The sequence below is a fragment of the Falco rusticolus genome, chromosome 5, assembly GCF_015220075.1.
Source record: "Falco rusticolus isolate bFalRus1 chromosome 5, bFalRus1.pri, whole genome shotgun sequence".
Taxonomy (NCBI): Eukaryota; Metazoa; Chordata; class Aves; order Falconiformes; family Falconidae; genus Falco; species Falco rusticolus.
The window spans coordinates 28461540-28474935 of NC_051191.1; positions in this window are offsets into that span (position 1 = coordinate 28461540).

Below are 13396 nucleotides of genomic sequence, written 5' to 3' on the forward strand. Positions count from 1 at the left end.
CCCAGCAGCCCCCCAGCATTGGCAATAGCTTGCTCATGCCCCTTTCGCATGTCTCCGGAGGAGGCTGCAGCTGCTGGGAGGGAGGGTGGCGGTGCTGGGTGACAGCGCTGGGTGACAGCGAGGTCAGGAGAGCAAAGCCCAGCATCGTTCCCTCCCTGTGTGCATGTGAACGGGGCATGCACAGCCCGTGCGGCTTCCCGGGGTTGGCACGTGCTCCGGCAACCCCACGTCCCCGCTGTCATGGGCTCCCGCCAGCGGCTGGGTGCCAGCACGCCATGCACGGCCAAAAAAATCATAAATAAATGGGTAAACAAGTTCACCTTGCTGCCCTGCAAAAGGCTCTCCCTGCGTCAGGCTGGGCAAACAAGCTGCAGAGCTGACAGCCGAGGCGTCAGAGAGGGGAATAAATCAGGATGGCTGAAGGGTTGCAGCCATCTAACACCAGCCCAGCCGTGTCCCTGCCAAGACGTCGGCTGCTGGCCCTGTCAGGAGAGCCCGAAGTGGGGCTGGGGCTGCGCAAGAATGTGGCAGCACCTACTTTTCCCAGTTCATTTACCATCATCCCTTCCCCAGCCCCCAAGCAGCATCCTTTCTCCCCGAGCCATTTCACAGGGAGACATTTCTCTGCCTCAGCCTCCCCACCCTGTCCTCAAATAACCTATTCCAGGACTGCGCAAAGCTTTGCCCTATTTCCAAGCCAAATCTCTGCAGGTGGGGCTTTAACACCCTGCTCCTACCCACACGGGTTGATTTTGAAGCTCTGGACCAGCGACACACCAAAACATACCAGCATGGGGGACAGGCTACAGGATGCTCCAGCATAGCCAGGTTTGATGCAGAGTGGATAAAAGCAGCTAAAGCCACAATCGCTGCTACCTCCAGCCTATCGCCGCACCCCCCCCCCGTGCCTCAGTTTCCCTTGCTTCAAGCGATAAGGCTGGAAACCATCCAATGAGGGCTGAAGAACTGGGGAGAGAGGGAATAACAAAGTCTCAGCAGCCAACTATGAACAATCAACATGATGCCCCTGGAGAAAAAGAAGTAATGGAAAACCAATAAAAAAAGCCCAATTCCAGGGTGTTTTAGCAGGAGGTTAGGTTTTCTAGTTCCTCAGCACCAGGGAAGGGCACATCTCACCCCACACTCTGTGCTTTTGGGAAGAGGTTTATTCTAGGATGGGACGGCGTGGCCAGTACCAATGAGGTGTTTCGAACAAGATATTTGGCAGAGCACAAAATGAGAGCAATTTTGTGCTCCAGGAAGGAGAAAACCAGGGTGGAAAAAGCTTTAAGTCTGAAAAAGGATGCTATGAAGAAAATAATGGCTTCCTTTATAGCAACGAATATTAGGGGAAGCCTAGCACCTCTTGGGAGGGCAAGGAATCCCCCAGGGAAAAAACACAAGGGAAACCTAAAACCACTTGTGTGGGTTTGATCTTGACTCCCAGCTCAAGCTTGTCCCCCATCTTCCCATCTTCTTTTTTTTCAGCCTTAAAACGTGGTTATGCAGGGGAAGAACAAGCGGGGTGCCCTGCAAGACAGTCATGCCTGTGTCTGCGTGTGTGCACGCACGCACCAGGCAAACAGGGATCATGCCTCGCCGGCTGCTGGTTTTGAAATCCTCCCACGTCCCTCCATGAAAAACCCGTGGTCATCTGATTTAAAGCCTTTGGAGTCATTTTATGCCGAGATGAATTTCTCCATCTTGAGGGTGTGTTAGGGAAGGGTTCAGCATGCCAGCCAGCCTGCCAGCACGGGCTTCTGATGGCAAAGGGAATGTCAGAGATGGTGGGGTACCTGGTGGAGAAGTGGCCTGGGGGTTGTTGTTGGTGTGATCTGAGTGCTGGGGTGAAGCCCAAGCCCATGCTGAGCTTCCTAGGGAGAGGCTGGACCATTTTCCATGGGCCAAACCCAAGCCAAGCCCAGCCAGCTGGGCTTTTCCAATGTAACATGGCCACTGAACCTGGTCTTCAGCTGGTGGCATGGATAGAAAGCACTGGGGTCATGATGACGCCTGTTCACCATGTAAATACAGTAGAGTTCTTTTCCATCCATGCAGGAGGGAGGCAGAACACCTGAGGGGGGGCGTTTCCAGCATCCCAGGTTGCTTGGTGGGTTGCTGGCCCTGGGAAGGCAGGTTACAGGCATGCCTGCCTGCTCCCAGGTTGAGATGAGGATATGCTATCAGCGACCGCATCTTTATGTGGTTTCAATTCCCAGACTCAGGAAGTCTGAGAGGCAGTAACAACCCATATCTCCTCACTGGATGGTTTCTCTGGAGGGATCAGGGTGCAGAGCAGGTCCCAAAAGCCCCCACTGGACCTTAGCACTCCCCCATGGGGAGCTGCACACCCTTTACAAGCCTCTTACAACACTTTTGAGTCACGTGGCAGTTCCACCTCCAGCTGGTGGCATTGAGGGATGTCCCACCTACCCATCACAGCCTGGCATGTCCTCCGTGGCACTAATGCCACGAGGTGTGTTGGGCTTTGCTACTTGGTTGTGCACCACCCCATGAGCACCAACAGGAACACAACCACCAGGCACAGTGACTCCTCCTCACACCCATGAAAAGCTCTCCATGAGTGGTCATAAATGCTAAAGAAAGTGTAATGTCAAAGAGACAGTGGAAAGGTCACGCTCACCAAGTATTTTCTTGGAGCTGCAGGGAGCAGGGACGTGCTGGGACAGGTGTGATGTGGGGACAGACACCTGCTCCTTTGGGTCATTTACTCATGTTTCACTCCAGAGAGCAGTGAGGCGAAAGGGAATGAAACAAAACCAAAAGCCAGAAGGAAAAAACCCTGGCATGAAACGCTGACCAAGGGGCAAAGCAGGACACAAAGGGTTTTCCAGCCTTCCAGGAAAGGTCCTCATTGAAAATAAGGTGCTGGTTTGACTGAGGCACGAGCCGGTGAGCCAGGAGAGCTAGGGCCAGCTCTGCTGCATGTTTCCTCGCTGCCCTTTGAGCAGGTGGCTGCGAGCAGACACGCACACCGTCACCGTCACCGGGACAGCCCCCGTGGGGAGCTGCAGCAGGCAGAACCCCTCCACCCTGCCCCAGCAGCTGCCAGCTCCCTGCTTGGCTTCTCCCTATCAGATGCGTCACTCATCAGTGCTTATAAATCCTCCTTGGCACTGGATAAAAAGTTTTCCGGGGCTGCCAAGGAATCACAACATCAAGGGGTGGTGGGGAACATGACCAGCAAACACACAGCATGTGGATTTGCAGGGCATTGCCAGCAAGCCAGCAAGCATCCCAAAGTGACAAAATTATCCCTTTTAACACCAAAAAGCTGCAGAAAGGCAAATCTCTTCCCTTAGCTGTAATCGCTCTGTAAAAGCAGATTGTTTGCCATCAGAGGGTGTTATCATCTGACTATCTGCAGGACTTGTGATATCAAGGAAGCTTGATAAAAAAGGGAACACGCAGCAGAAATAACAACACTGGGATGTGACATGGTCTTGCCCTTTCCTTCCTGCTGATGTGTGAAAGACACCTCTGCTTCTGCTAACAAGGGTGTCCTTGATCACAGTAAGCAGGAATGAAACCAGAAGACATCGTAACTTCTGCAAACAGAAAGCAAAAAGGCCTAACAAAGAGCAATATAGTTATAATGGTTGGGCTGTCTACCTGCTCCTCCCACGACACAACTAGAAATTGCAGTCCTGGGTAGCAGAAATCACCTCCACCACGTCACCCCCACCAGGGCATTTCTTCTGTCAAAACAACCCCTGTTATCAGCCTCCCCGCTGTGTAACAACTGCTGTCACAGCTGAACAGGAGCTGCTCACAGGGGGTTGTTCTGATGGCTACTGGCAGAGAGGAGCCAGGGGAGGGTGGACAGCAGCAGGGCTTTGTGCAGGTCCACCAGGTGCTCTGCTGCACCCAGTGTCATGGACATGGCAAACCTCCATGCAGACAAGCACCCCATGGTGGCTGGGATATGGTGGGTGAGGGACATCCAACACAACACATCTGCAGTGGGGTCAGTAGATGTGACACACAGTGAGGTTTCTGTAGAGCAGCTCGGCGCCTTACAAGCATCCCAAGGGCTGGATTTGGGCGTTGCTGTTACAGTCTCCAAGATCTCCGAAAAACTTGGTTGACGGTGAATCAGTCCTTATGGAGGTAGGTGTGATGTGGGGAAGAAGGACCCTGGGAAAATTAGGGATGGTTTTTCAAACCTGCTGCTCCCCTCTACATGGTGGGTGCTCAGCTCCTCCAGCCCTTTGCTAGCCCTGAGGTAGTATTCATCTCAGCTGCATACTGCCACCGTGGAGCCAAGTGTCTGGCTCTCCTTGTGGTCAATAGCAATGGGAGAGGCTGCCACTGGGGCTGCTGAGCCCGTCCATCGTCAAAGCATCCTCCTCTGGGCCTGCCTGTACATTGCCTCTTGGGAGCACCTGGGCACCTGGCTTGCGCTGTACACCTCAGTGCAGAGGGCTAAGGAAGGTGAGAGTCACCTCATCCCACGTGACATATGCAAGAATGCCCACCAGATTGTTCTCAGCCTGGAAAGAGATGTTTAATCAAACTCATGTGTGCGGCAACCATGAGGCACCGCTTGCTTTTCCACTCCCAGCCCAGAGAGGAAGGACAGACATCAGGTTTCAGCCACAGACCCCTCAGGAGCTCCCTGACCCTTGTGCTTGTGCTTTTTCCAGCGTCCCTCCTTTTGCCTCTGCAAGCTCTGGCGGCTCCTCCAGATGCTGCACAGGATCCCAGCACTGGTCCACCATGCCCATGGCTTTTCTAATCTCCACCTTGCTCTGAGTTCTTTTTGTTTATCCTGCAAAGACAGCATGCTCAGCACAGTTGGCCACAGCTGTCCGAGCTGTCTCTGCTTGGGGTTGTGCCGGTGTTGCAGAACTACAGCCGATGTCCATGGCAGCAGAGCTCCTTGGCAGGAACACAGCGTCCACCATCACCTCTCCAAACCACAGCCCACATCCACCTCAGCCACCAGCATGATCCTCCTTGGCAGTCCCAGAGAGGACCATCAACAGACAGAATGAACGCCAACCACTCCAGAATCTGCCCCTCCATCAAGCAGGGCCCCGACTCCCCTTTCTCTCCCAATTCAAGCCGTGCATCACCACGCAGGACCCTGTGCACACACCAGCCCAGCAGTAACTTGCCCTGGTGACCAGTGATCCAAACAGCACACAGTGCGTCCCCCGTCCACAGCTCGAAGCCGACCTATACCTTTATATATGCCCATGAATAATACATTAATGGTGTCATGCATCTTTTTTTTTTCAGCTGGGAAGCACCTTGCACCACGCATCTGCCATGCCCTTGCCAACTTGCTAATTAATGGTTGTACCAATAGCCTGGGAAGCCAGTTGCTCCCAGCATCATGCGTTTGATCTGTGCTCACTGGCTTCCAGGCTTATCTCCAGCTCCTTCCCAGCCAGCCACACCACTGGGGATTTCATTTGTCCTTTGACAAATGACAAACGTCCCACTCGCTGGCAATATCCTGGCTGCTTATCACCTGCACGCTCCCAGGCCTCCTCGCGTCAGCTGCAGTAATTAAATAATTTTTCAGGCGGGGCAAAGGGCATTTTAGGTGAGAGCTCCCACCACCTCCTGCCAGCAGAGCTGCAGCCACAGACAGGGCTTTGCAGGGCAATGGCAGTGCTTGGGGATCAGGGCTTTCTCCAGTGCTCCCAGCTGATGCAGCGATGCTGGTAAGAAATTAATTCCTGCCCTCAGCTCATTCCTTCTAGCTGTCCTTGAGCATTCCTGCTAGAAATACCGTTCTTTAACGTCTGAAACTGCCAAATGCCCTTAAGGTCGGCTAAGTGGCAACTGTTGTACAGACATGAAGTGCAGATCCTGGGGCAATGCCACTGGTTACAGTGCCCAGAGAGAAAGGAGGCAGGACAGAGCCAAGGCAACGAGGATTTAGCACAGTCTTGCCCGGAAGACCCAGGCAAGTGGTGCCAAAGCTGCAAGCAGTGAGAAACCAGCAGAGCTAGGGGTCGAGTTAACATTTTACTCTGCAGGATACTCCGTTTACACACTCAGGGGTGTGCAAAGACAGCTTAGGGCCTCCCAAACTCACACCTCAAAGTCTCCCTGTGCCTCAGGCTACCTGGGCAGAGCCTCTTCTTTGCACCCTGGATCTGGGTGGCAGTGAGCAAGCCCTGGGGGGAGAGGCTGTTCCCAAAAGGCTTCCACAGGAGAGGCTCAGCCTCCTTGCTGAGCTGGCTGGAGTTCCCCTTTTCCTCTGGAAGGACAAGGCATGTATCCCAATTCCAGCCAGGCCGAGGACAAGGTCAAGCAAAATTCAGCAAGGATTTTTATGCACCAGGTTGAACTACAGGGAAAATGTCTTCATGCCTGACTCCTGCAAACTAAGGATGTGCATGGCTTGCTCTGGGAAGCTTTGGAAGGGCAGACAGAAGGCCGTGCTCTGCACAACCCTCCTGCCTGATGGTTTGTAGTTGTGCCCATCGGAAGCCCAGGCAGCCCAGCTGCAGCCACCGAGCAGTGGTCTAGGCAGGCCTGGTGACAAGGGGTCCCACCAGCCCAATGCAATGCTCTCATCTGGTGTTACAGACTGCAGCCAGGTCTTACAGACAGCCTCTGCAAGTATTGTCATGGCCAAACGCATGCAGGTTTGTTCTAGTCTGAGTCTTATGATCTCCATCTGCAAGAAGAAGGGGTCCTTGGGGGGTCTCCACTATGAGCTGAGCATGCACATGCACAGGCAAAGGGCAAAATCCATCCACACTGGCCTCTCTGTCACATCGGATTTTCCCAAGGTGGAGTTGCAAGTTGATGCAAGGAGCTGCTGGCAGCTGCTCTGGCATTTCAAGGTTGACCTCTAGAGGAAGTTTGTAGACAAGCTGTGGCTGCGAGGGTGACACAAAGGTTGCAGAACTGGATTGCTCATAGCGAGGTCCCAAGGACTGGCAGGTTAGCTGTGCCCCAAGTATCTAGTGGCGACCGCAAGCACGGTGCCCCAACAAATGTGTCCTCCCCAATTCAGGTGTGCTGGGCAGGACCACGTGGAAATGCATCCTCATTACTGCAAACCCACTGTGTGTCCCCATGTGCTGGAGACCTGCCTGTCATTTCTATCACTGGGATCCCTGCTGAGGCTGCAGCAGAGCCACTCGAGCTGCCTTCCAGCATGGGAAGCTCCCCCTGGCTCTCCGTGCCCACCCCCAAGGGCTCAGTGCTTTTAGAGCCTAACGCGTTCTCCTTTCCTCCAAACCACCCACCCCCCGGCATCACTCCTTCTGCTCTAAACAAATCTGCTTATCACCTAAAATTAAGTCAAGACCTGAAGTCTGCTGCACTGTCAAGATGCGAGGGTGTGAACCACATCATGCTTCACTGAACCTTAAAAGGCAACATAAATCTCCATGCCTGAGATCATGAGCTCTGTGAACATCACTGCGGGCAAACGGCCGCACACCCAAAACATCCTCCCCAGAGCAGGGAGAGGTGAAAAAAACAAATCAACCTCTCTCTCCCAAATTTTCATTCCCTCCCTGTTGCACTTGCATGCCTTGCCAGCCTCAGTGTGTAACACTTCCACAGTGGTACCCTCTGGCCCTGCCCCAGTGCTGCCTGCCCCTGGCACGGCACCAGCTGCCCACTGGTCCAGGTCTGCTTTGGCAAAGCACCTGGGTTAGATGCTGAGCAGCATCTTCTCCCCATGTCCTTTCACATCCCAGCTTAACCCTGCCTCCCCTAGCTTTTGTGGCTCTTGGAGAAGACTTTTTCCCCTATGCTTCTCCTCCCAAAAGACCTGTGAGGAGAAGGAGCCACCATGAGCATTCTCGTTTGTGCCCCGCCATGCCTGCACTATGACACCCCCTTGGGATGAAGAGGAGGTGACATTAAGGGCCTCTGCTTTGCAGCAGCCCAGAGAGGATGGAAAACTCATCCATTACCCCTGTGCGGTAACACAGGAGCAGCCATCGGGGCTTTAGGTCTCATAGCTGGGTCCTCGCTGCCAAGCCAGGGGATGGCCAGGAGGGATTTCTGCCAGCTGCTGGGATGGAATTTTTGGGAAGAGATGGTTTGGGGTGCAGATCAGAGAGCACCATGGCATGAAAGAGGGTTGCCCAGGTGTGCTAACCCTCTCAAAAGCTGTTTCCCTGACGGGTCTCTCCTCCCAGGCTCCCAAAGGCACAGCTCCTCCAGCTGAGCATCTCCCAAGGGCCACCACAGATGCAGGCAGGTTGCCAGTTCTCAGCCTGCATCTCCCCAAACAATCCCCAGCAGCACCCCCCCCACCCAGAAACACCCCACTTCCTTCCCACCCTCAGCCCTTGCACCACCCAGAGCCCCTTACCCACCCCCGAGCAGGGAGGGACGAAAAAACCCACAGCCAAGGGAAAGCGGAGGGGGGACAGCTGCCATTTACAGCTGCATTTCTCCGCTCCCCCTCTCCGTGTCATTCCAGCATGGGGGTGCCCCCCATCGTCCCCCGACAGCCCAGCATGGGGGTGCCCCCCATCCTCCCCCGACAGCCAGCAGCGCAGCGAAGCCGGGCACAGCTCCCTCCCCCAGCCCTGCCGGGAGGCACCGCCCGGGGCACGGCCCCCAGCCTTGCTCTCCCGGGTGCCCCCCGCACCCCCGGGGTGCTGCCCCCCCCCCAGCCCCCCCCCCCGCCCCCCAGCCCCTACCTTTGCGGAACGGCATGGGGCGGGGGGGGGCGGGGCTGCGCTGGGGCGCCGGGTGCCCGCTGCTTCCCCCTCACTTATATCTCTTGTGTTTCTTCTTTCTTTTCTGTTTTCTCCCTTCCTCCTCCTCCTCCTCCTTTTAGAAGGAAACGGACATATTTGGGCACAGCCCGGCAGAAACCCGCGTCATTCGGAGGCAGGCACTGCAGAAAGGAGGGAGTTCTTGCAATTTCGGAGGTTTTAACCCTTCGTTTCCCGGAGACAGCAGGGCTAGGAGGGAGGTGACAGGGACAGGACAAAGATGGGCGTAGGAAGGGGTGGAAGGCAGTGGGAACTGGTTGTTTGGTTTGGTTTGTGGTGGGTTTTTTGGAATGGCTGTGGGTGGGATGATGGGGTTTTGGCCTCCCGCATCACTGCCGATCTTCCGAGCTCAGCAGAGCACCGATCCCATCTTCTTTGCGGTGGTACTGGGCCAAGCTGGGAAAACACAACTGCTTCCAGCACCAGGGAGCTAGAAACTCAGATCCCCCTGCCCAGCGTCTGCCCTTGCACAGGCTGGACCATCCAAGGCCAAGGCACCTGGAGGTTCAGATCCTGCTGTGCTAACCCCCATGCTGAGGATGCACACCTCCCTGTCTCCTGGGAGCGCAGCAGGGACAGCCAGCGTGGGGCTGGGATGAGCTTTGAGCAGAGCCCAGAGTTTTGCAGTGTAATCAGGTCTGTGTGCCTTAATCTCTACCATTCAACCTGCAGCTCAGGTTGCAGCAGGAGGTGTAGGTGGAGCATTATCACCTGGGAGAGTTGTTTATTTTTACTGCCGTTCTTTACTTCCTCCTTGGAGGAAGAAAAAGGCACTGGCTTGGTGCTAGTTCAAGGGAAACTCCTTAAGCTATGCAGGACTGGACCCCGTCCTTCCATCTTGGTGGTTAACAGTGATACCATGAGCTCTCTGCTCCGTCTTTGCTCCCTGCAGAACTGTTCCTCCCTCCTGGAGTCACCAAGACCTTCCTCAAGCCACCCCTGTGCTGGTGACAGTGGTGGCATAAAGCCTCCCTGCCCGTCTACTGTGGGCTCCAGCCCCATCCAGACCACCATGATGCTCAAGGTGAGGACTCTTCACCTGCTCCAGTGCAGAGTCTGCCAGATCTGGCTTAACACCCCCTGGAGAAATATGTTTAAGCCAGTGGGTGAGGTGGAGGATTCCAAAAAATGCTCCCCAGGCTTTGTTATGAGAACTGTAACTCCAGCAAGGATGGCAGGAACATCAAAGTCTTATGTGGCATTGCTGCCTCTGCCCTGCTCTGGGCATGACAAATGCATGTGGAAATGTCCCTGAGCCTCAGAACCATGTGAGGGACAAAAGCATAGATTTGGTGGCATGAGCTGCTGGGCTTCCTTCCACCAACTGAAACCTTCCCTGGAGAACATGGCAGGACAGGCAAATAGGGCAGGCAACCATTTTCCTGGGGAAAAATCATTCAGAAATGGAATTTCCTAGGACATTTAGCAACCCTAAAGGACCACAGGCTGGCAAAATTCAAGGCAGCTGGGCAAGAGGTCTACGTGCTGCTGCCAGACATAGCCCGGCAGGTAAAGGAGAGTCCTTCTTCACTCCACGTGGCCCAGCATCCCATGAAGGACACCTCAGCCATGCCCGAGGCCAGGGTGGCAGGATGGCAACCTGCCTTTCATGGCATTTTCCAGCCGCAGCAACCATTGCTTTCCAGAGGCAGTTCAGCAAGCCCCAGTGCTATTCCACAGCCTGTGGAGCCCCCACCCCGTCCTTCAGGCTCCTTGACCCCTTGCCAGAGGCTGCTGAGCCCTGCTCCGGGCACAGGCGCTTGCACCGCGTGGCCCTGGCTGCTCCGTGCAGCCATCCCAGCACAGCTCACAGCTGAGCAACGGGGAGCAACTCAAGGGAGAGGGAGGAGAGCCTGGCGCTGCCCTGGCTTGCTTGGGGAGCCCGGGCGAGCAGAGCTGCACACAAGTGTCAGCATCTACCCCTCACGGTCCCTGTGCGGGATCCGGCCCTGGGCAGGCACCTCCTGCAAGGGTTGGTGGTTTGACCTAATGCTGCGTCTCCAGGCATGCGGGATCCACAGGGCATCGTGGAGGACATGCTGTCATCTTGCTGTTTAAAACATTTTCCCCTCCAGTTGCTGGTCTAATTCCCTGTCTACCCAGGAGCTCTGCTGATCCACCCTTGGCAGGAATGAGAGCCCAGCTCTAACCCAATGCTGTACTCTGGGAAAGAAACGATGTTCCTTGAAGCGATGAGCTTCCACATCTCTACAAAATATAAAATCAGATTTTTACAGTTTTATTGCCCAGGATAAATGATGGAATAGTCAGGGTATGAAGTGGCCTCTGGAGCCCCCCCAGCCCAGCCCCTGCTGAAGCAGCTCTCCCAGAGCGGGCTGCACACAGTCACGTCCAGGGGGTTCTGAATGTCCCCAGAGCAGGAGACCCCACAGCCTCTCTGGGCAGCCTGTTCCCCTGCTCTGGCACCCTCACGGTAAAGAAGTTCTCCCTCCTGTTCAGGTGGGGCTCCCTGTGCTGCAGCTTGTGCCCGTTGCCCCGTGCCCTGTCGCTGGGCACCCCTGACAAGGGCCTGGCCCCGTCCTCCTGACACTTGCCTGTGGCAATGAAGGCACGGACTTTGCAATGACGGTGAAGCAAAGACCTTAATTGTTAGTTAGTTACAGCTTTTATAAGTTTATACTCTGCACATGTGCTGCTAAAAGCTCTATTATTAGTCAAACTCTACTGTCCATGTGCCCAGCCTGCCCAGCCGCTGTTCACTGTAGGTGACTCTGCTGTTCACAGTCTCCTTATCTTCTAGAGATGAGATCACATTCCTCCTTTGTGTTTCCTCTGGGTTTCTTCTCATACTCCCTCAAAGTTATTTACTTCTTTGTTGCAGGATCACAGCTGCACATTATCAATGTCAAACCCACTGTCTGCATACTCTACACTCGCCCTTGAGATGTTTGTAGACACTGATAAGGTCCCCTCAGCTTTCTTCTCTCCAGCCAAAACAGGCCCAGCTCCCTCAGCCTCTCCTCATCCCGAAGATGCCCCAGCCCCCTCATCCTCTCCACAGCCTCTGCTGGCCCCTCTCCAGCAGTTCCCCATCTCTCCCGAACTGGGCAGCCCAACACTGGACCCAGCACTCCAGACGCGGCCTCACGGAGGCAGAGCAGAGGGGGAGGATCCCCTCCCTCGCCCTGCTGGCCATGCTCCTCCTCATGCCCCGCAGGGTCCCAGGGACCTTCTTGGCCACCAGGACACACTGCTGGCTCATGGGCAACTTGCTGCCCACCAGCACTCCCAGGTCCTTCTCCTTAGAGCTGCCCCCCAGCAGGTCACCCCCAGCCTGTGCTGGTGCACGGGGTTGCTCCAACAGAGGTGGAGGACCTTACACCTGCCTTTGTTAATGCGGATCAGCAGTTCATCTCTGGAAGATTATTTCTAGCACATGATTCCAGGGCTTGGCAAAAGAAACATAACGCAATATGCTCAGGGTTAGACCCAGTAATGAACTTGGGTGTCACGTCCATCAAAATCCATGTTTGGACGTTCTCGCCCAAATTTGCTATCCATAACATCCTGCTCAGTGCCTGTATAGCTTGGAAGGTGCCTAATTCCTTGGTTGGTTTTTTTTTTCTGCAACACTGATCTTTCCTGGACACTGTCAGTTCAGCTCCAAAACTTCCCAGTAAGAGCATCTCGTAGGTGCAATCAGGTCCTGTATCAGAGGCTGGTGGTTAAGGTCCCTGCTAAGGTCCCTGCTTCAGGGAGGCAGAGAGGCTTTGCCACCCCTTGGATGAAACAGGGCAAAGGCTTCAATAACCCCCGGGCAAGCACCCAGCCTTGGGGCAGGCAGGCGGAGGGAGGGCTGCGCCCTGGTGCTCCAGGCGTGCTTGGGGATTGAAGAGGTGCCTGTTCAGCAGTGAAGCACCTACTTCTCCCCTGCATCCCATGGACAAAATAAAGGCCATTCACCCAGGACCCAGCTACTCTTCTAAGCTCCAGCCAAAGCCATCACAGGAGTTGGAACATCTTGTTGCCTCATTCTCTATATTAGATGCTATTGTTTTTCACCCACAGAAGGCACCTCAGGCATCTAAGTGGTGCCAGGCAGTTTAAATAAACAGGGAAGCCTTCAAACATAGTCTGGGGATTTCTAGTGCACTAGGATTTTCATCCCTTACTCACTGTTCACCAGCATTCCTGTCTGGGGTCTAAGAAGAACAACATAAAAGTACTACCACTAATAATAATTAATAAAAAGAAGAAAAGAAAAACACTGAGAAGCAAGCTGGTCCCAAAACTAGGTTTAGACTAAACTAAACACAATGTGGTCTAGGACGGTGAAATGAGGACATGTCTCCTCTTGGCAGAGCACAAATGTTGGGCTGTGCAGTCATAGAGGGTGGCGGGTGGCTCAGCATCACCTGAGGTTTTTGGAACAGGTTGGGCAAACACGTTGGAAACAGTCTTAGCCAGCATTAATCCTGCCCTGGGGCTGAGGGATGGTCCAGATGGCTTCTTGAGATCTTCCCAAGTGCTGGTTTCCATGGGAGAGGCACTCAGAGCCGCAATGTTTGCCAGCACCTTTCCCAGCCATGTCCTGTAGGAAGCTGTCTCTGAAGGAAACAAAAGCAAAATTTAATGAGCATTAATATTTTAGGGGGGTTGTTTAGTTAGAACTGACCCATCAAAGAGTCCTTTTACCTTTCTCC